This window comes from Rhipicephalus sanguineus, chromosome 4, assembly GCF_013339695.2.
Source record: "Rhipicephalus sanguineus isolate Rsan-2018 chromosome 4, BIME_Rsan_1.4, whole genome shotgun sequence".
Classification (NCBI taxonomy): Eukaryota; Metazoa; Arthropoda; class Arachnida; order Ixodida; family Ixodidae; genus Rhipicephalus; species Rhipicephalus sanguineus.
In genome coordinates this window covers 206,515,824-206,539,622 of record NC_051179.1, presented here as the reverse complement: position 1 = coordinate 206,539,622, position 23,799 = coordinate 206,515,824, and positions in this window count along the sequence as shown.

The following is a 23,799-nucleotide window of genomic DNA, read 5'->3' as shown; positions in this document are numbered from 1 at the left end:
GTATTTATTTATGCTTGTTCTATAAAAGCATGAAAACACTTACTTGTTGTGGAAAGCTGTGGTTTTCCTTTATTTTGACTTACAGGCACCATCGACAAGTTTTCCATTTAGGTTGCCGCAAAAGTTTTTCAACAAAATGTTCGTCAGTAGCATATGTATCGGCACTATTTTGTTCATGTGGCCACTCTCACGTGCGTCTAGTCAGGTTATTCTTCGTTGACCAGACATTGCACTGTCCGCCTTGTACTTTGCTACGAACTAGTTGTTATCCGATCATTAGTAGTAGTTCCGGCTACGCAGCAAGCCGCTTTACGACAAAGTAGCAGTGCGCAACAGCGTTATCACTAGGTAGAGTAGTCCTCCTTAGTCGAACTGTTTCCTGACACCGTAGCCCTCATTAGTGGCAAAGACAGTGATCGTCTTATCCGAAGTGAGTGCGTCTTTTCACAAAGCACAATATAACTTTTCCAGGGTCCCGTACATTGAATATTCTGCCACGTTGACTAGAACGTTCTGCATCTTCAACAAAGTCTCGCTTCTGTCGCATCGTTGCAACTAGGACGTAATTACCTGATTGGGTACAACTTACCACTACTGGTCAGTGGAAGTTGTCGGCACAGTGCTCGACAGGCATACTTTGAAAATTCCGGCAATGACAAGCTTTCATACGTTCACCATCGTGTCCCTTTGAAGCGGCGCTACATACGTATCATTCACACGGCATGTCAGCGTCCTTCCTTTCACAATTTCGAACCTCACAGGCACGAAAACACTCAAAGGAACGCGCAAAACACAAGCAGCTGAACCACAAAGAGATGCACATTACTAAAGACGTGCCGGGGAACACTGGTTCTAAGAACGCGTGACGAACGCGCAATCTTCCTGCATACCGAAACCATTTGCCGCTTGATGAGACCGCCCCACCTGCTGACGTGGGGCGAGTGGAAAGGGTTTATCACTAAGCCCTCCTCCTTTTACGGTTGGTGTTTGTTACGCGCGGCGACTAGACTTAGCTAGTGAAGCAAACTATGAGGCCTGGAGATATAATTCATGCCTGTTCTACCCGTTTTATTATGTTTAATTGCGCCACTTTTGGGGAACGCTTGAACTCGCATAAAGCAACTTGATGTTTCATTTCATAGATGGAGCTACCACCAAAAAACGCCTGTGAGACTTATGATTCATTGAAAATATTTTGTTTGAAGCACTGAGTGGTCAAGTTAGTGAGCACAAGTAGATAAAAGACACAATATGCATCTACTAATGTGCAATACTCGTTGGCAATTAGCGTCTAAAAGAAAAAAAAAGCGAGTTTCTACGGGACTGGTCAGCAGGAAAATTACGTAAATTCACTGCTGTCTTGCAGGTTCCCTAATAAAGATAAAGGAATTTTCTCTTCATAGAATCATACAAAAGGGCCTTGCTTCTTCATTATGTAGAAGTTCACAGTATCAGCTTGTATAGTTTTGTCGCTTCATCGGTAATGCGTGACCAAGTGCAGCCATAAACTGCCGCATTGACACAATAATAATTCATCAAGTTTTCGTCAGAACACAAAGCAACTTTGCATGGAAAATAAGTGTAATGTAGTCTACGTAGCCACTAAACATTATTGTTCTGCTCTGAAAAGTAAAAAAAGATATTCTCACAAAAACTTTTAATATTTTGCCCATTTTCATTGGAGCGTAAATAAAATACTAATATTTTATGGCTAATATCTCTTCATAGAAACCTTAAATAGCACTTCTTCTAAAGGCACGGTAAATTTCGCCTTGTTATGTTGAACAGTTTCGCCGTACTGGCCGTACAACGGAGGCTTGTACAACGAAAATGCCTTTTGTTGCTCACACTATTTTCATTGCTATTAGGTAACGCTTCCGAACAGGCATTAACACCAGGTGTCATTAGAAAGCGGAGATCATAAGCTCAGCGAGCACAGTGCGTCCGCAAACAATGCGTAAAATGCGGAGGGGGGTTCGCCGGGGTGGGACCGCCACTTAAGGGTCCCCAATTTTTGCACTCATCGGTGCTTCTGTGTCACGGTTTCACCGCTGAATTTGGTGGATTTCATTGCGCAAAATAAATATTAGAGGCCGCTTTTTTTCTATATCTATGCATGGGTCTTTGCATGAAGAACTTCAATTTTCGCTTTGACGCTAGCCTAACTCCACTGAATAAAAAGTTAAATAATGTAGCTTTTCAATTACTGTCTCAAATGATGTCTTTAGGCATCTTAAGATGCCTGCTGCTACAGAAAAAGCAACTGTGAAGGCAGCGAGCAAATATCACATGTTCCTGATTTTGAGGCTTTTCCGTCACAATTTTCTTGTAACATCCTGTATGTAAACGTATAGAATCACGTATACAACCGTTCGCATTGAAATTCTCAGCTACTTTGTTGCTGGAGTATGCACGCTTTGGTGTACTTCTTTAAGGTTTCAGAGGATGAATAATTTCACATTTCTGTAGCGCTTCCTCCACAGTACACACAATTATGGATGAGAGTATCCAGAAAAGTTAGGTTGGCGAGAGCCTCTGACGACCAAGTAACAGGAAGTAATCATTGGCTTGCAAGCGCCTCGAATAAAAGCGCTGTGCAATGTCAAATAGGGAACATGTTAGCGTGTTTACCGTGTATATTCAATGTGTATTACGCAAATGAACGTACACGGTGCGCACTCCTCAAGCCTTGCGCGGGCATAATAGTTAAGTTCTTTTCTACGAATAAGCCGTTCCTCTGTCAAACCAGTGGCCTAGCAAGCGATTCTGGTTCAGTCCCTTGAGCGCCATTTTGCAAACACCAGAACACTTCTTCCGCACTTGTATGTTAGTGCATTTTCTACGCTGCGTGCAGCGTGTCTTTGTGCTCCACGCAGACACAAGAACTGACAGCTATTCAGCGTAATGCGCACTGCGCCGCATCAATGGGCTGCGCGAAGACCACCGATTCGTTCTGATCCGCCCGGACCACAGCAGGAGGGGGCCACGGCATCGTTGTGGCATCGGCGTCAATAAGCGCTTCGATTGAAAAACGCGCGAAAGCAACACGAGCTCTTTGTGTGCCTCACTCGGTAGCCCAAACGAGGCACTTCTTGCGATTCCGCTGGCTGCCCTCCGCTATCCTCAGGCGTGCGAGTCCGCGGGGCTTGCCGACGCCACACGAGCCGCGGCCCCTTCCCCTCCGTCCGGGAGCCTCGTCGTGTTTCCTCGCTGATTGTCGGCAAGACGTCGCAGAGCCTAATGAAGCCACGATTGAGGGTTTTCTGCCGAAACGGGGGGACAAAGAACGGGCCTTTGAACCGGACAGGCGTGACAGATGGTGACACCGCTCTGTCGGAGACGTGTCCGAGCAGAGTGCCGCGAGCCCCCGAGTGTGGCGAAGCACCACGTGACCGCTTATAAGATTGTGCGTAAGAGCTGGAGGCTCTATCGGCGTGGGTGGTGGTTTGGCCAACGTGGCAGTGGAGTATTCGCGTGGAATAGAGGTAAGTACAGAGTGGTGGAACTACTGAACAGCCAGATGTCAAAACACTTTTCTTTCTTTGCTGTTGTTTTTTTTTTTTTGACAGGCACACATTGTCAAAAACCCTTTGTGCGAAATTTGCCGAAAATAATGCGTCCCTACCGTACATTGTCCCAAATATTTCTTTGGGCACTTCAATATGTCATAATGAGGAGTATATTTATACCCATGCAACGAACTCACTTCCCTGGAAGTTTTTACCATCTTTTCACCTGATAAAGACGCATATTGGATAGAAAGGACTGCAAATTTGTCCTACATTAACATCTTGAATCTTCTAGACCGTTTCTGAGGTTTGCAGTACGCCTTATTTGGAGGCAGCGAATATAACAGGACATCAGTTATATGTAAATTATGCCAGGCAACCCAGACGTATTTTGTGATATTCCTCTCGGTAATTTCACTTTCGTGTTTATAAGGAGCCGACAATATTTGTCCACGCCTTATCATGTCTGTTCATGCCTTCAATGTTAATGCATTTTACAGAGATCTTGTGGAGAATTACCAGTTTGACAGAACCGACGAAATGCGCCGTCCTCTGCCATTAATCGTGATTGCCGTTGTCTTAACGATGACAATGAGCGTTCGAGTAAGTACCAAGATTAGAGCGAAGGAAATATTTCGCCGTTCAATCACGAGTCGCTCAAGCGCGGCGTCATCCCATCAAAAAGTTGCATGGGTTTCCTGGTTGCACATTGGTATGCCATCGTAATGCACTGCACCTTGAAATTAACATATCTTTATGTTTCTCGACGGAAATTATATTTGAGCAAGTTAAGCTAACAGATTCACCGTAATCTACTGTGGTTGAGCCGCTGAAATGGAGGGCTTACGCTGAAATGGAGGACGAAAAGATAACTTGCCGCACTGCCGGTGGCAAGTTATCTTTTTGTCCACTTTACTTTATTAACACTTTATCCTAATTACAACGAATAACATCCCCTATACTTTCTTTGGCATTATTGTCTGTTAGTTCTCATTATTATTGATGTCTAACTAAGAAACGAGCCCTTAAAAGTAATCGTCTTTCCTTCATATAGTAGCTTGAAATATATATTCCTGCCCCAGCAGATTTCCGGCTCATTGACAGTGCAGTTACAATACTATGACAAATGTACTTCCCTACCAACTGCGTTTGTTCCGACTCGCCACCTTATATCCGTCGAGTGTTGATATCCCTAGCTTCAGAGGCTTGCGCTTTGCTGCGTAAATAACTGTATGGAAATATATCGTTCTGTGCATTGAACGCATTTCATAAATCGAGCCTCAAGCAAAGCTTCAGTAGTTTTCGGCTATCGTAAAGAAGGCTCCAGGCAGCTGCATGTTCTTCAGGCTCTGTAGAGTTCGCATCAAGTCAAGTCAGCATAACGTAACATGCCTCAAGAAGCGGTGCCGTTGGAAGCATTTTAGTTTCGATAAGTAGCGGCCTTATATAGCCGATGTTCTGGTAACACAAATGATATTTAGAGAATGTACTACATGTATGCGTGAAGGGAGCAGTAGTGCTTTTAAATGGCGCTTTGGGCCATACAAATGAAAACATTTTTGTTTGCTTATTTTTCAAGAAAATCAGACCTTGCATTAAGATCTCCGATAGAATGAGAACAGTGTCCACAATACATTTATTCGCAGTTTTCGGTCGCTGAGGACATGATGGAAGGCCGCACAGGGCCACTTGAAAGGGTAAGCAATTGAACGTTATACGCCGCTAAATGTGAACACTTACGCAGGGGTTGCAGCGCACGCTGTTTGCTGATAATTTCAATGCTTTAAAGGACCCTTGACAGTCGCCAAAATTTTGTTTATGAGATTTGCACTTTAATATGTCGCTTTGGGTCAGGTAATTTAAAAACTGAATAGTGGATACCGTAATGTATCGTATAATTAGCACTAGCGTCGCTAATTGTGACCATTTTCGGCGTCATTTCAAAACAAACGCCTGAAATCATAAGAAACCAGCGCCCCACCGCGGGCCAACGCCATAACATCACGTGCGCTGAAGCCCCCCTGATGTTGTAGGCGCGTGCATTTATTGATCATTTCCTTTTATTTCGCTCCCCCCTCTCTCTTTGTCTCTGCCATCGTTCCACTCCCCTTCCCTTTCCCCCGGCGTAGGTTAAACCTCCCTGCCTTCTCCCTTTTTTATTCCTTCCTTCCTTCCTTCCTTCCTTCCTTTTGATTCGGGGCCCCGCGCGCGGCAAATAATAAAACGACGTCGGTGCTTCGGTATGAGTTAGGCTTAGACATTTCGGCAGGAGAACGTGCCTAGAGTGTCAGTCTATAATCAAACGACAGGCGACACACCCGCCTGCCAAGCACACACTAGACTGCCAATAGCGTGCGCCTTCAGAAACAAAAGATTCTTCGCAACGGTACATTTTTGAAACGCCACTGACGCAACCTGCCAGAAGCACCTTGAGAGCAGCGCGACAACCGAGCTAGGGGGGCGAGGAATAACAGCCGCCGTCGCTTGGCATTCGTGCTATTGTGTGCGGCCGGGAAGTTTGTGTGTGACATCGACACTACTCTCTGTACTCCTTTAAAGGGGCCATGACACGCTCACCCAACAATTCGCGGTTTTAAGCGAAGAAAAAAGAAATAAAGGGTCTATTGTTCCTATATATATGTACGAAAAAGAGGCTTTAAATGAATATTTCAGCGCAGAAAAAGTCGCCGGTTATACCCCCCCCCCCTTCCCCGCCGGTGACCGCCATTTTGCAGCGGTGTTGTGATCACATGCGCTATAGGGAGTGGAGCGGTCACCTTCTATCAAAGTTTCTACCGCTGCGAAGCGTTCAGTTTGAATGTCAAGCACTTAAACAGCTCGACTGTACGCGCAGCTGTGCACGATACAAAATCGTTTGCCGGAATGCAGACGCTCGCACAGGATGCTGCTTGTTACATCAGGGCTCACGAGTGCGCCAGTGTTGCCCTACTCTCAGGTGGCACGCGTGTTTATAAAAATACTCAATTATAGATTACGCGCGCTACCAAATGCGCTAAAGTTTCGCCAGCTTGTGTTTGAATGCAGAAGCATTAACCCACATTACAGATTATGATGGAGAATTGGGTGCCATGGCCCCTTTAACGTCACAGAGAGTACCCTATCCGCGCCATGCTAGTGGCGATATCGCGAGCAGCTTCCCACTCAGATGAGCACTCACGCTTACTTTAAAGCCAAATTAAAATATCATACGGGCCACACTCGCCACTAATGATAGGCAAGAAGTGCCCACGCATACATTGCCACCGAACAACACAAACACCTGGAGGTTTCAATTTTGGTGTCCGGGGATCCTTCGAAGAACAGCGCACGTCTCACTTAGCATATTTTCTGCACGATGCCTATTGTCGGAATCATCAAAATATAAGTAATATTTCGAGGCGAACTCATCGTACGTAACGGTGCTAGTGTACGGAATTAATTTTGTTGATTTTTCGCATAATATAGCCATTGTAAAGTGCTCTCAAAAGTAAAGGCTCAACCAGAATTTACAGTGATAGCATATACTTAAAACTCAAGATGTACACCTTCGACATGTTTACGTACCTCCATAAACGTTCAGATGTCAGTATGAACGCCGCCGTGTATATGAAGTGAGCCAGAAACATTCACACAACATGTGAAGCGAACGTGCTGCAAAGTGCTTCGTTCTGTAGCCCGTGTACAGATACATTTTCTAAGCGTTACTATAATGTTACTGTGCGCATAATGAATAGCTATATCTTGGCTGTGACTTTTCATCGTTGCAGAAATACATATATGACAAGGTAAATCAATTGCAAGATGTCCTAAAGCCGAAATCCGGATTCATTATTGGATAACGAAATCAATGGAGGAAAACATCTGCTTTGCATCACGATACCTGACGTCCAACTGACTTCACGAATAGAACATTTGAATCAGAAGTGAATCGCTGGATGTTTCAGCTTTGACGCTTACCCTCTTATAACTTTCTGCCCCTTTTGCCTCTGCAGTCTGGACCTGAAGCTCGCAATAATAGCCAAAATATTTTGGTTTTAACCTCCCAAATGCATAGTCTTATGAAATGAAAGCCGATGATACGAAGTCCTCAGTGAAACGATTTAATCTATTGTGTATTACCTGCTCTTTACGTAGGGCCTCCATATTTAAGCCAGAAATAAGAGGTTAGCCTTTCGGCATCACATCTGGGTTTCTCGCAGCCTTCTGTGCAGCTTTTCAATAGTAAATGTCTTAAATTTCATTTTAGTAATGTGCCGCTAAGGCTTTCAGGCATTGGAGCTAGCTAATATGTAGTGCTTTTATGGGACGCCCTTACACCATGACCTGTAAGCTGTTCAGAAAGCGCCTTAAAGGGTGACGCTGTACTGCGTACTGCCACTGAAGTACGACAGGACGGCGCACACCACTTAATAAAAACAAGGTCCCGCGGGGCACAACTCAGACCTGAGGGAATATTATTAAAGGTGGATCTTACGTAGTGCAGGAACCCAATACTCGGTTTCACTTGGAAACTCCACAAAAGCGCAGGTGATTCAGTGTCTGTACAAGTGAGCAGAATTGAAGTGCGGTTCTGGATATGCGGACTCCAGAGCGGACGAATATACACCGTCGCTGAACTAGGGGGGAGCACCTTCAGTCGGCTGACGAGTTCAAGTTAATCTGAAACAGGCATGATGCTGTTGCATGGTTTGGATATTATTTAGGCCGATTCTGACGATAATGTGTGCACACGTATTAATAATATTCAGCAAAAGAAAATGAAGATTTTTATGAGAAGCCTGAATTACATGCTCCTAAAGCTAGGTGCAACATGAAAAATTATGTTTTGCGTAGAATGGTAGCCACATTGCTCGTAATCTGCGGAGCGTTACCGAGCAGACGCGACCGCTTAAAAGTTTAGTCTCGATAGCGGTCTACCTTGTAACGACTGTGAAAGCAGGCTCAGCCTACTCAGTCATGCGGGCACCAGATTTGACCATCGTGAATGACGATAATGTGAGTATAAGCGAAGGCAGGTTGGTTAACAAGACTGTGGTGCCCTGTTTGATACACTGCGTTCGTGAGGGGAAACATGGATTATGAAAGAAGTTGGGGAGAGAGCGCAATACCACGAAAGGCTCTTAGCACTCGTACGAAGTTTTTAAAGATATGCTAAACTGAATGAGTAGTTTTATACCTTTCAAACCTCTTTTCCCTTATTTAGGGCAGAGTTCACGTTTCGGCACGTATGAACCCCCGCAACACAAAGGTAGGTCGTTTGAATAAATCAATTTCGTAACCACATGGCGCATTATATTAGCACGCTGCGCAAGTGCTTGTAAAATGCTTCCGTTGGTAATCGTGCAAATCGCAAGTATTGGTAGCTAATTCTAATAATATACATTCTACACTGTCATTAGTAATGTTTAGTGTAATACTGTGTTGCTTCTGTGGTGGCTGGAATATTTCTTTATTATTGCGCATAGCGCCCAATGCGGACTTTTCTGTATACCTAATTTGGCTGTGTGAAATGGTTGCTATTTAAGGAGCGACTATAAGCCTGAAGGAGCGATTATATATTATAGAAAAGCGATAAATTGTGTTGGAGCTAAAGAAACCAGCACATTCCGTAATGCCACTAATAACATATTTATGCAACAGATGCTACGTAGGACACCATTGTCCTAGGTGGCCAGAAAAATAAGATAATCATTCGAAAGTCGTCCGAAGTAAATGGCCGACACAATAACTGTTCATTCGCTACCATTTAGAGAACTTGTTTGTAATAATAATAATAATAATAATAATAATAATAATAATAATAATAATAATAATAATAATAATAATAATAATAATCCACATATTCAAACATTTCAGGCGTGAACATGTGCAGGTACGGATATCACACAAGTTCCCTTCCACAGTAACTAAAATTCGCGCGTCATCTATAAAACACGTACGTGAGAATGGTGATTTTCGCGTACGAGCATTTGGTTCCCACCTGTAAACTGTCGTTACCGTATTGTTCCGCACGTTATCAACCTGAACTTCCGATTGGTGTAAAGACGTTTATCTAAACAGCTTCCAGCAGCAACAGCGATACCCTTGTGAGCTACATTCTTGCTAGCTGCAAGTACGCGACAAAACCACGGACATTTCTTCGCTGTTTTATGCAACAGTACGTCTGTGAGGTGTAGTTCAATCGTATTTAGAAATGCTCATAGATTGATATACCTGCGGCTAACCAACAATATGTTTCAACGTTTTCTTTGTATTTTCACAAGGGACGGAGCGGTGCGAGCGACGACGACGTCTGAAACAGAATGCACAGTGATGAGAATAAGTCGGCGGCAGCCTCCAAGAGGCGTTCATTTCAGTTGGGTTTTTCCGGCAGTGATTGAAGCATGTATTCATTCCACGTATTGATTTTACGCTTCTAGCTCGCGGCAATAAAATAAATTTGTCAATCGTAAGGCGTTCAGCAAGGTATTTTCTATTTACACATATGCGCACGTGCTACATTTTTTTCAGGGCCACGAGTAACCAGTCACACCCTTCGCTATCTTCCAGATCACCCTCTCAATCGACGGTCCGAGTTGTCCGAAACGAAAAAAAAAAAAAAATACATAATCGTTTGAATATGTTAGGCTTGCTAATATGATAGAGTGGACATGTCAAATATATGTGAAGGTATGTCGTAACTTGAAATTGGATTCATATATTTGTAGACATTAGCACAACATCAATTGCACCTCAGAAACACATATGATCGGGCTCTTTGGGGCACCTTACGGATCAGATCTCAACCACTTGCTTCTTTCTACGTGACTTCGGCAGTGGGCGAAACGCAATTTTCACCTAAGGAATGCACCAAGCCCTTACAGGAATAGATTGAGACAGTCTTTAGATTGTCCAACCCCGTTTGTAGACGGTCTATAGAGTGTCTAAACCTATTTTTGTAAGGGGGCACACGAACCAAGGTCAAATTATATCGATCGCGAAACTTGGAATGAAAAGTGGTCGAAAAACTATTGCCACAGACATCAACGCCCAGCGTACGATTGAAGGGCGAATGGGTGAGGAGGGGACAACTAACGAAAACCAAAACACAAGGGAATGTTTTTTACGAATACTGCTAATTTTATATATGCCAGTGTAAACTATCTGAGGGTGATTCCACGTAAGATCGAACAAACGATGGCTGGTCGACCTCTCAAATTTATTTCAAAATTTTATATATTATTGCCTGATGAGTGGAAAGAAGAGATCCGCAATTTGTTTTGCCGCCAAAAATTTTTTTCGAACCACAGGAAATCAATAATGACGAAGAGGTGGAGTGGAGCGCTCATCCGCTCTGCTGTTTTGGCCAACTTTCGTTATGAATTGCACAAAATATATTAAAGTTAGGTAGCTGAAATTTCTTTACCTAAATATATGCATGTTTTTGCTTCTGCTCAGGTATTTTAGTTTTATGCGTCGTGTAGATGTTTTTATAAAAAACCTCAAAAATGGCCCAATCGGCAAAATTTTCTTTACTTTGAAGGTATTTATCTCAAAAAGGCCTTGTAGCAGAGCGACAAAAATTCTGCGTTACGTTCTTCGCATGCTTATCTACCAAACTGCCAAATCTTGTATTTATATATCTTTTCAGTAAAGAAGATACGATCGGGCTAAGTTCAAGAAAACACCGAACAATGGAAACTTCTGACGACAATTAAAAAAAACCCATTTTTTAAATTTCTTAAACTTTGTCCACTTATTCTCCTTCACATCAGCTTTCACAATCATTAAAAACATGTTGCATAATGTCGTTGCACTAATAGTTACGGCGCCTCCAATGAGACCCTTAGGCAAGGATGGGCAATTCCGACTTCTTTGCCCAGCAAGTGTATAAAATGCAGGCAGGATTGAATTTCTTTTTATTAAAAGGACCAGCAAGTACCTAAAAAGGTGTCGCCGGCACTGAAGACGTTAATTTTGAAATATTTGGTCACTGCAGCGGCCACGAGCGCGGGGCTACCGATCAGGCGCGCGCGCACCCGAGATGCTCGTTGTTAGAGACGGCGCAGTGAGAGCTCGTTTTTCGCGTCCTCAGACCGATTGAGTTCCAAACAGCAACACCTCTCGGGTGACTTGAACGCACGTGCACCGGTAGTCGCAGTGATCTGGTTAATTGCGTCGATTTCTTTTTCAGGGGGCATAAGAATGTCATCGTTAAACTGTGCGTTCCGTGAAGATCTTTCATTGCAGTGGTAGCAAAAGCACGCGTAGCACAAGTAGTCCGTCTCACTGACAGTCACTGATCTTTCGGGCGTTAAACGTTCATTCAAAGCATTTATGTCTAGATCGGTAACTCTGCGAAATTTTGACTTCTTTGCAATAATTAAGGGAGTACTGACACGATTTTGAGACATCGCAAAAGAGACATTTTTTGCTTCGTTGGTATGCAGTGTCCACGCTGTCCACACACTGGAGTCGGAGAACACATATAAAATATTTTAATTTGACTTGAAGTTTTCGTCGCTGAGCATTTGCAAGCCAGCCACACTGCAAGGACATTATCCCGCCAAGTCAAGACAGTTCCTCCGAGTTCGCGAGTTCTGCGTCCTGCATGCAGCCTAAATCGTAGAAATCACTGTCAGGGTCACTGGACGACAATTCACTCATTGTTGTCTATTGCACCACGAGCAGATGACGGATTTCCCGCTAGTACGTCGCGAATTTCTGTATCTCCGTGACGTCACACTGCTATGAAACGACACTAGAGAAGCCACCCCCTCGCTATCGAAACCGAAAGTGTCTTGTTAAGGTGGCGCTAATTAAAATATATACGATGCATTCCCAGGCACCACAATAGTCGTTTTACGTTTCTCGACACCAGTATTTTCTATTTAGAGCAACAATCCGAAATTTTTTTAAAATTCGTGTCAGTACTCCTATAAGCTTCTTGTGCTTCGAAAGGTAGTCTCCACAATAAATTCATTCAGAGCTATACTTTCTCGTCATGAGACGCACAGGAGGAGTATAGTAAGAGCAAAGCACAAGAACTATCCGCGCCGAATGAAGTGTGAACAGCGCACCGAACGCGCGGGCCAGTTCACGCCGTCTGCTGCCGACATCTAATATAGAAAGCGCATACGGTTACCGATAGTTTTTCCTTTTCTTTCCTTTGACAATCCATATTTTGCTTTGCCACTGGAGCGCCACGTTCATGCTTTCCACTGATCGCAACTGGCGCAGCGCAGTTTCTGTGGCAGAAGCGTGCGTGAAGCGACGCTCATAGCTCCCTTATAGAGTTTTCATCTTGCTTCATCTCCGCCATGTTATCAGCGCCTAGCTGAGATGCGAACAGAGGGCGGATAGAATAGCGAAGCTCCAGTGCACGTGCGTTCAAGTCACCCGAGAGGTGTTGCTGTTTAGAACTCAATCGGTCTGAGGACGCGAGAACGAGCTCTCACTGCGCCGTCTCTTACAACGAGCATCTCGGGTGCGCGCGCGCCTACTCGGTAGCTCCGCGCTCGTGGCCGCTGCAGTGACCAAATAATTTCAAAATTAACGTCTTCAGTGCCGGCGACACCTTTTTAGGTACCAGCTGAACTTTTTAATAAAAAGAAATTCAATGCTGCCAGCATTTTATACACTTGCTGGGCAAGAAGTCTGAATTGCCCATCCTTGCCTAAGGGTCTCATTGGAGGGGCCGTAACTATTAGTGCAACGATATTATGCAACATGTTTTTAATGATTGTGAAAGCTGATGTGGAGGAGAATAAGTGGACAAAGTTTAAGAAATTTAAAAAATGGGGTTTTTTTTTAATTGTCGTCAGAAGTTTCCATTGTTCGGTGTTTTCTTGAAATTTGCCCGATTATATCACTTTACTGAAAAGTTATATAAATACAAGATTTGGCAGTTTGGTAGATAAGCATGAGAAGAACGTAATGCAGAATTTTTATCGCTCTGCTACAAGGCTTTTTCGAGACAAAGACCTTAAAAGTAAAGAAAATTTTTCCGATTAGGCCATTTTTGAGGTTTTTTATAAAAACATCTACACGACGCATAAAAACTAAAAATACCTGAGCAGAAGCAAAAACATGCATATATTTAGGTAAATAAATTTCAGCTACCTAACTTTAATATATTTTGTGCAATTCATAACGAAAGTTGGCCAAACAGCAGAGCGGATGAGCGCTCCACTCCACCTCTGCGTCATTATTGATTTCCTGTGATTCGAAAAAATTTTTGGCGGCAAAACAAATTGCGGATCTCTTCTTTCCACTCATCAGGCAATAATATATAAAATTTTGAAATAAATTTGAGAGGTCGACCAGCCATCGTTTGTTCGATCTTACGTGAAATCACCCTAGAATGTTATGCTTATGGCACTTGGCTAAATATTTGATAGTTCTTTTGTTATAAATTATTTTAAATTTTTTAATATTTATTAATATTATTATGAATAATAATATTATTTATTTATTTTCTGGGTCGAGCGCCTTAAATGGGGGCGGATGCAGGCAGTCAGCTATGTGGGATGTGCGCTAGTGCTTAGTTCGACGTATTGCCAGGTCCACGAGGCCATCGCTCACTTTTGCGCGGTAGTTTCATGCGTGCCTTCCGTAGATTGTTTATGTGCTTGTGTGTCGTTTATTGACGTGACACTTCAGAGAAGCTGAACTAGCTCACGGAATGTGTAGATAACCGCTCCTGTGACTGCAGAACTGCTTTCGCTGGCACATGGCCGGCGTGCCCTCGCCTTTCGCGATGAAACGCTGGACTCGAAGGTGGTTTTCCTCGATTGGGCAATGTGAGTTTTCGAAGTATTGTGATGTTGTGCTCGTGAGCCGGTGTGTTACAATTTTTTTTAATCCGCAAACTATTTTGGTGTATATTGCAAGCATACTATTTAGCTAATAAAGCAAGCTTGCTTCCCAATCCCCAATTTTTCTGCGTGATATTTCTTGTCTCTCGCACACGCAATTGGCGAGCCATGAAGGCGCACACAATCGCGTAGTTATCAAAGCATGTTAAAGGTGACCCATAAAGAAATTTTAATTTCGCGCCATGTAGTGCAAGTGCGCGACGTCGCTACCGCTTCTGGTTGTGACGTCATATTTTATCTTTTATATTTTGCTTGCACTTAGTTGTCCGCGCGATACGTAGATGCGACGGTGTCAACTAGCCAGCAAGTACTCGATACATGGGCCTCTTTGAATTTTACGCTACCAGTTTGCATATACCTTGCATGAACGCCGAAAACGGTATAAAGAGGATGGTCGTATATGCTAGAGTGGACATTATGTGTGCTAAACGACCGCGAACATTTGGCGTGTTGACGTCACATCCTCCTCCAGCCGTGCTCCATTCTCATAGCGTTCGCTTCATGTACGATCGGCGTCCAATGAAATGCGAACAGCGGCAAGCATCTGCATTGGAATAGTGCGCGCCGTCCCCGTCATAGAATGGGGAGGCGCGCATAGGCTGTGCGCCACCTATAGAAGACAGCGAAGTCTTGCCCCATACATTGACTTCATAGGGAGCGGGGACGCCGCAAGGAAACTTCGCCCCCCCCCCCCCCCCCCTCCGAACCGAAGGGGAAACCAGCGCACGCCTATGGAGACGTGCGCAGTGCTACCCAAACCGGACGTGCGCGCCAGTCCATAATGATGACTGGAGGGCGCGCACTATACTGTTGCGAACGCTTGCCGCTGTTCGCGTATCATTTGACGCCGACAGTACATCGCAGGAGTGGGCTCCGGAGGAGCAGGAGGAAGTGGTTTGTTCAAAGAAAGAAGGCACTATTTTCCCCAACGCTTGCGGGAGCACGGCTCAGCCCCTTTAGGGGAGTGGATGGGAAAAAACAGAAAAGTAGGAAGAAAAAGAAAACGAAGTGATCGGAGTGGAACACGGGCGGCAGGACAAGTAGTGACAGGGAAGATGGGGGGGGGGGGGGTCAGAGAATTTCAGCGAGCGGTTATCGGCGAGAGGACATCGCGGACGAGACGGCCGTCTAGCGTGAAATCCTCCGAGCGACTCGGCTCCGGCACTGGCCAGGTGTCGCGCGCCCCGCCCTTCCTCCTCCCCTCCCCCTATAATTGCGCGCGCCTGCTTACGTTAGCACTTGCTCTTCTGGGTGCGCCGTGGTACAGTGAACTAGAAGATGTGTAGTGGGCTCAGTGGCATCGAATGCGAGACGCCGTCGATGTCTTCTTGGCTGCTAGCGTTGGTCATAAATCTACATAAATCTCGAAAGTCGTGATACGCGGTGCGCAACAGCGTAAGCACCGTTCGTTCTTTCGCGTCGAGTCTGCCTCTAGGACTGCTACGCACCAGGGGTCGCCATCGTCGAGATCGATGAAGAATCTCTGACCACGGGTAACAGGAGCGGCGTCACATCTCCCGTTGCCGCTGTTTCGCACTACCTTCCCTCTAGTTCGCGTAGCCGTGGAACAGATGCCCGTGCACTTGCTGCTCCTACAGCGTCGGTTCGCGTGGTTACGTCATCAGTTGCTCTTCTGCGTGTGCCGCGTTACAGTGAACAGTGAAGTGAAGGAATAATGGGCTCAGTGGCGTCAAACGCATGACGCTGCCGATGTCCTCTTGGCCACAAGGAATACACCAGGGCACACGAATGCCGTCGGGCGATTGCCACTACCAGGTACCTACCTGTAAGTTAGGGGTTAGGGTCGGTTGGTCCGGCAAAAATATTTAATCAGCGTACTGCACTTTGCTGACCATCCCTCTGGTCACCCCCCACGTCGGTCGTCCAGGCCTTGCCTAGTCGTCGCTTCGCGGGCTTGCTGGACGCTCTTCGCGGGCTTACTGGAAGCTCCGAGCTGTGCAGGTCATCAGCCCACCTCGCTGAGAGTACATCGGTATCAATGAATTTAGTATTTGCTTCATTATTCCCACGCTGTATGTCTGAGTGCAGCAGGTGCTATGCCACAGACCTCGCACGTGCTGTCGTTGGAGACCTCAGGGTACAATTTATTATACGCTAGCCGGTTTGCATAAGTGTCAATCTGTAGCTGCCGCCAGGTGTCAGCTTTCGTTCTACATAACTTGTTGTTAGGTGGAATGGGACTCCATCGCGCCAGACAGAAAGTCTTAGTAATTTTATTGCAGCTCGTTAGCCTGCACTTGTCTGCGTCAACCGCGATTGTTTTCCGCTACGTTCAATTATGCCGCGTGAAGCGGAGTGGGCCGTCTCGTTAAGATGTGTAGGACCGCGTCAAGATTTTTTGAGACTGGTGATGTTTGGCCCAGTGGATGCTAACCAAACACCTGATGACAAAACGCAGGAGACATGGCAAAATAAATGAAAAATGCTCGAAACGCTACATTCTGTATATCTATATTGCATTTCAAGAAGGCATCCACATATTCGCCGCGTTTTCGCAGGTAACACTCGTATAGAGTTGTAAGAAGAGCAGACTTTATGTGTCTGACTAAAAAGTGGAAATGCATGATGGAAATAGATGCCTCTATAGGCCTTGTTCTTAAAGAAAACCAACGAAGGCCAGCAGGAGGGGTTGTTGTATACTCAAAATATTCAAACCCAAACGAAGCCGAAGTATGCTAATCAAGCTCTTCCTATGCATACATGTCTGGAGACGTGCCTGCCGTCAGTAAAACATGGGCCGTGTCATTTTTCGGTGTACTTGGTCCCCAACGAGACGTAAGTAAACTTAACAGGCTACCTGGTTGCTGCCCTAAGCGAGCAATGTAAGGTTAAAGACGTTCCAGTCATTGTCGTGGCAAACCTTAACATGGACGTGAAGACTGTGAAATGGATCGTGGAATTCATCAAGAACAGGTTCAACTTGGCATGTTGCACTGCCAACCTACTACGATACGAGGAACTCGCATAGATTTCGTCTTTGCAAGCGTAAAGCTGGGAGATTTGGATCTTGTAGGGCCACCACTGCCAATTTACCATAGCGATTACAGAGTCGTGGTACTCAAGTGCAAGAAGCAGCCAACCTGGTCATTCTCTCAATTGAAGAAAATTCCTAATGCCAACATTGTGGAAGACATTGGTCAGCGTGGTGAAGCCGCCGAAGACAATGCAGCAAGGCTAGTCAAAGAAGCGACAGTCGAGGAAGATAAGTGTGGCACATTCCGATGTGATTGTGAAGATTTTAAGGTTGAGGAAAGCTTAGGAGAAGAAGGGCAACGCGAAAGCTTTGCAGATAGCGAGTGCACCGCTGAATAAAGAGAAACAGCTGCATATAGTGAAGGCAGTGAAATAGCTACTGAATAAAGAGAGTGTCGGTAGATGGTGAAAGCAACAAATAAACAGTTTAGGACTTCACATTGTTGTAATAGTTTCTTTCAATTAGCGTGTCTATGCAGCTAAAGTATCTAGGCGTGGCTTCACTACCACATACACAAATGACCAGTGGAGCTGAAGGGAAGCCTCAGCAAAGTAGTGCAAAACTAGGCAAATAAGAGGTTGGTTTAGCAAAGAATTATCAAAGCTAACGAAAGTTTATGGGAGTTAAGCATTAGCCAAGCGAGAGTGATAGGTAAGATATAGCCTTAAAAACATAGCAGGGCTTTCACCACGGAGTTTATTCAAAGTGATTTGCGTTTTAATCAAGGAAAAAGTGTTTGAAGTTTCCCCCGTTAATGCATCGATTTGGTTTGGCGGGGAATTTACCGTAACTGAATTTGCTGCGTCAAAAAAAAGGTAGTGTATCCGCACCACATGGTTTTCGGTTCATTTGTTAGTACCTTATTTTTGTATAAGTGCAGGCATGGAAGATGAATGCTTTAAGCTATGAAAAATGCCTGAACACGGAATGTATCTGCTGCCAACGTTTCGGCGAGTGGTCTTCTTGAAGGCGGCAACTTCTGGCAGAAGGCGAGAAAATTATCTTTTTAAAGAGGGAAACCAGGCAAAGAGTGTAGAAAAACTGGATCTGGCAGTCGCAACGCGACCACGCAAGAAGGCTACTACTTTCCTTGGTGCCTTTGAATGAGAGGCACGTAAGGCCATAAAGCAGAAGTGAAACACTCAGCATGCTGCAAAGGAGGAGGTTGGCCAACTCTGGAAAAAAATATCTTCGCTCGAACAGCATTTTCGACGATAAAAACGTTTCACACAGCCTTCCAGGAAAGAAACATGTGCTCAGAGGCCATCAAAAGCGCTGTTTGTTAATGAATCGTAAGAATATCGATGAGTCATTGAAGAAATACTCTGATATGACATCTGGCTTTTCATCGTTTGCATCCGTGCGTCCCTCACATTTTGCTCTATTAGGCGGCCTTGGCACGCAACCGCTTTGGTTTTTGCAACGCTCAAAACTTAAGTTGATCCTGCGCGCTTGTGGATTACACAAGACGGAAGAAGAGCTACTGGCGACAACAGTACCGAGGAATGGGCTACATTAAAGAAATGCTCAGGAACTGGATGCTTCGTGAATCAAATAGTAGAGAAGGCTTGGAGGTTCAGCAGTGGAAGAGCCAAACGAGCGTCTATATCGCACACTGATTCTAACAGAGGGTGAATTTTCTGAAAGGTTTAACGACATGGACAAGTAAAATGAAACCCAACCGCTTTGCGTCTAAGCGACAGACACAGTTACTGAGGGAGCTCATGGAAAAAGTGCGCGACATTGAAGTGATGGTGCACATGGACTTCGCCGAAAATTACTGCTTTTGGTAGACGACGCACCACAGCACTTTCACTGGGTGAACACACAAGCATCACTGCATCCTGTGGTCGTCTATTACAGACGAACAAGTGATACCTACGGACAGGTTTCTGCCATATACTTTGCTGTGATCATGGACTCGTTAGAACACGACACGGTCTCCATTCACGCATTTCAAGCTGCCTTACTAGAGATATTCAAACAGGATCTTCTGTATATTAAGCATATTTACTACTTCTCAGATGCCGCTCCTTCGCAATAAAAGAAAATGAACTGAACGTCTGCCACCCCAAAACACATTTCGACATCTCAGCGGAGTGGAACTTCTTTGCCACATCCCAGGACAAGAGTGCTTGTGACGGCGTCGGTGGAACTGCGAGCGCCTGGCAGCTAACCCTCCCTGCCCGAATGATAAGTGCGTCATAACACGGATTCTTTTTTCTGCAAGTGGTGTCCTCCCTGTGGCCCTCTGGAAGTAAACCCCAGCGTCACGAACGAAAATGTTCACATCTTTGGCTTCAAAATGAACCCACACATAAGTGTGGGCTGGGCTTTTATTTGAGTGACTCTCTCAACAGAAAAAATAGTGGCTCATGTGGAATTTCCGCCCCTTAAACTTGGTACGGGAACGTTTTGAAGCAGTTTTCTGTCACTTGTTCAACAAAGGGACACAGTCGCACTTGATGCAGCGTGTGCGGCTTCCTTGATGGGCACCCGGGGGGAGGGGATGGCAGCCTGCACATCTCGTATTTTTGAACAGGATCAACTGTTGGGAAGTGGTCAAAAACCGGTCGATGCGGATGTCAACCCCAGGAATTTTCGCTACCCTGATGGCTTTGTCGACATGCGCATCAGGAGGCAGAGTGATTCACCGTGTGTCAGACCTGCTCCTTTTTGGTGAGGCAAAGGGGCTTCACCAATTGCAAGGCGGAATTGAAGGAGGTCCATCGTGCCACGTCGTTGGGGCACCATTCCTCCTGCAATCCTCAGGTGCTGCATCCAGGCATTCACAATGGACAAATCCACCATGTGAAGGCTGACTTTTAGAGTCCATTTCTTGTTTGATGGAGATGCGGTAATACTGATGTGAGATGCGCGAAAACACACCAGCGGGCCTGCCGCCGGTAGCTGCGCTTCCGGGAGCGCGTTCTTAGTCACATGTGCCCAACCCACACATATGTGTGGGTTGCACTTCGAGTACGGCTTGTGGTTAATTTAAGCTTACTTTTGCCCAATTCTTTCACAGATATGTTCCGTGATATTCAAGATGCATATTCAACAATTGCATGCTCTTCAAAAAGCGAAGTATCAATGTTAACTGGTACTTACGTCTCGTGGCGGGCGGCCGCGCGCTTTTTGAGGTTTGCGGCCCATTTCGGAAATACGATGGTGGGCCACCTGGTGGCTTGTTTGCGAAACTGCCTAGATTGGTTAATTCAGTGAACCCCCAACAAATGTGAGGGTTGGGGCTTCAACGTGTGTGGGATTGACCGAATAGCCAAAATTAATTTCTTTCTGTACCCACACGTTGTGTGTGGCAGGCAGGAAATGCTTCAGGAACTGATGCTTCGTGAATCAAATAGTAGAGAAGGCTTGGAGGGTTCACAGTGGAAGAGCCAAACGAGCGTCTATAATCGCACACTGATTCTAACAGAGGGTGAATTTTTCTGAAAGGTTTAAACGACATGGACAAGTGAAAAGTGAAACCCAACCGCTTTGCGTCTAAGCGACAGACACAGTTACTGAGGGAGCTCATGGAAAAAGTGCACGACATTGAAGTGATGGTGCACATGGACTTGCGCCGAAAATTACTGCTTTTGGTACACGACGCACACAGCCTTTCACTGGGTGAACACACAAGCATCACTGCATCCTGTGGTCGTCTATTACAGACGAACAAGTGAGTACCTACGGACAGGTTTCTGCATATACTTTGCTGTGATCATGGACTCGTTAGAACACACACGGTCTCCATTCACCGCATTTCAAGCTGCCGTACTAGAGATATTGTTGCGTGGTTAATTGACTCGAACAGTGGGGGTAAGGACCTAATGTGCGGCTTACTGGTTCCCTGAAAGCCGTACGAAGTGGAGCGACGGAACCGCTGGATACGTGCCGTCCGACGCGGGAAGTGATACGCGAGCAAACGTGGTTTGCAACGTAACGTGCTGATTACTTTCGTACGCGCGTGCACGCGTTTATATATGTATATATTCCCTGTGTGCAGTCCAGACGGCACGCCGTGGCGCCGACGGCGATCACGAGGATATGCAGCCGCATTTCGTGGGAAACGGAGAAACACTATGCCATGAGTCACCCTACGATTTTTCCGGCAGCTTACAGCCGGCTGCTTCCAGCGGCCGGCTGTAAACATTGCGCGCCGTCGCTTCTCGACCGCCACCGCATGCTGACAGAATTTGACGACTTCCCTAGAAGCAAATGTTGAAAATTACGACCGTGCTGGGGAAAAAGTGTGTTTGCGACTGAATGCGGCAGAAAACGGCACACGGCGCGAATGCGCTCATCGGGCCGCCGACGGCTAGCCTTCGTCACTGGACTTTTCTTGATTCCGTTTCGTCGTGTAATGCAAATCAATTCGGCTTTCTTAACAGCAATCTTTTCGTTTATGCACTGTCGTTAATCGCGCGAGCATGCCTCGTAAAACTTAACTCGAGTTCAACGTCGTATGAGATTCGCTACACTTGCGAGTTGCAGCGCGCCGAAATGGTTCCTTCAATCTCCTGCACGTCGTAAACATACTTGACGCTGACGAGCTTCTTGCGTTTACGCAGATTGCTTGGCCTGAAGAACTCAGCCACGCCAGAAATTGGCCGAGATCCAAAGCGCAGCACAACCGACAGCGGCGGCTCCATTGCGCATCTGAGCTTATAGTGCTGCATGCGGCCGCCAGTCTGACTACTCGAAACCAAAGAACTTATCGTAGGGGGCGCTTTTTAGCACCGTTTTCGCAGCGCCGCCTGGGCAGCCAGTCAGGCCTATACTCTTGGCCGACTCCGAGCCCATACCGAGAGTGGATGTGGTCTTTGCGAAGGTCGGTGGAAAAAAAGTTGTTTTCGAAGTTAGATTTGGCTAAGGGGTATTAGCAAATACTCACGGAGAAAACATCCAAAGAAAAAACGGCGTTTTCCTGCACACGAGGACTATTCCAATTCAAGTATATGCCGCTCGGACTCAAGACAGCGGCAGCCGTTTTCACAAAATTGATGAGGGAGTGCTCCACAGTCTTAGTAACGTTGAGCATTATATTGACGATATTCGTGCGGCTACCGACACGTGGAGGGAGCACTTGGAAACCGTGGAAGTGCTCTTCCGAAAATTGCAGGAAGCCAGACTGACAAACGAAGTAGGTGTGAATTTGAGTTCCAAGCGGTGACTTTCCTTGGACACAAGTTGGGGCTAGGCCACATCGCCACGAAAGAAGACATTATCGAGAAAATTCAAGCAGCAAGGCCACCGAATACCAAGAAAGAAGTACAGTCAATCTTGCGGTTGACAGGATTTTACAGAGATTTTATCCCGCATTACGCTGAGATAGCTGATCCTCTGGTGGATTTGACAAAGAAAGGTGCTAGCAATGCGGTTAAATGGGTGAAAGCGCAAGAGCCTGCGTTTGAGACACTCAAGCAACGCATGACTGAACCTCCTATTTCGCTAGCACCCAACCTCGAACAAGAAATTGTTTTGCGCACCCATGCTTTTACTGCAGGAAAAGGACAATACGCTACATCCAGTGTTGCGCGCAAGCAAGCGTTTGATTGAGCGAAAAAGACATTACTCGACAGTTGAAAAAGAATGTCTAGCTCTGGCTAGGGCGGCGAAACGATTTCATATTTAACTTTAAGGGAGGCACAATTCAAAGTGCGAACCGATCATCAGCCACTTGAGTATTTAAGCAAAGCAAAACTAATTAATGCTTGAATGATGCGACGGAGTCCTGCGCTGCAAGAATATAGCTTTCATGTCAAGTACGTGAAAGAGAAAACGTTGGTGCAAATTTTTTGATCAGAACCTCACAACGATAAAGGGCGAAAGGTCTGTTATTGTTTTTTGTTGGGACTGTTGTCGTGAGAGGAGGTGCACTGGCATAATGTTATTATATCAACTGTGAATTGTCCAACGACGCATGTGATGTCAGGCTACAGTGGAATAGCAGCGAGGTGAGGTAAAACATTATTTCACCAAGGGATTTGGGCCCGTGCGTCCCAGGGATGTCTTGGGATGTGATTAGTGATCAGGATGTGATGTGAGCGTGGCGGCGAAGAGCATATGGAGGAGAAATCGCCCAAGGACGTCGTGAGCGGTTTGCCAATTCTAAGAACTTGTGGTCAAAATATAGAGAAGAAGAGGAAGAAGGAGTAAGATAATAGAACGTGTTTCAATTGAAGAATGCAGAATAAAGAAGGAAAAAGAAGACTAGATATCGAAGACGTATTGAGAAAAGGAAGTGAAGAAGACGCAAGAAAGAGGCACAAATATTGTAAGTAATTATGAAAAGTGTTCAAATCAAAAAAATCTATTCAAAGTTATTCTGATCAAGTTATTACGGCAGTCTCGTCCAGCAGCGCAATAGCACTGTGATTGCAGTATTTATTTCATACGGTATCGAATATTCCATTTTTCATTTTTAGTTTTTTAT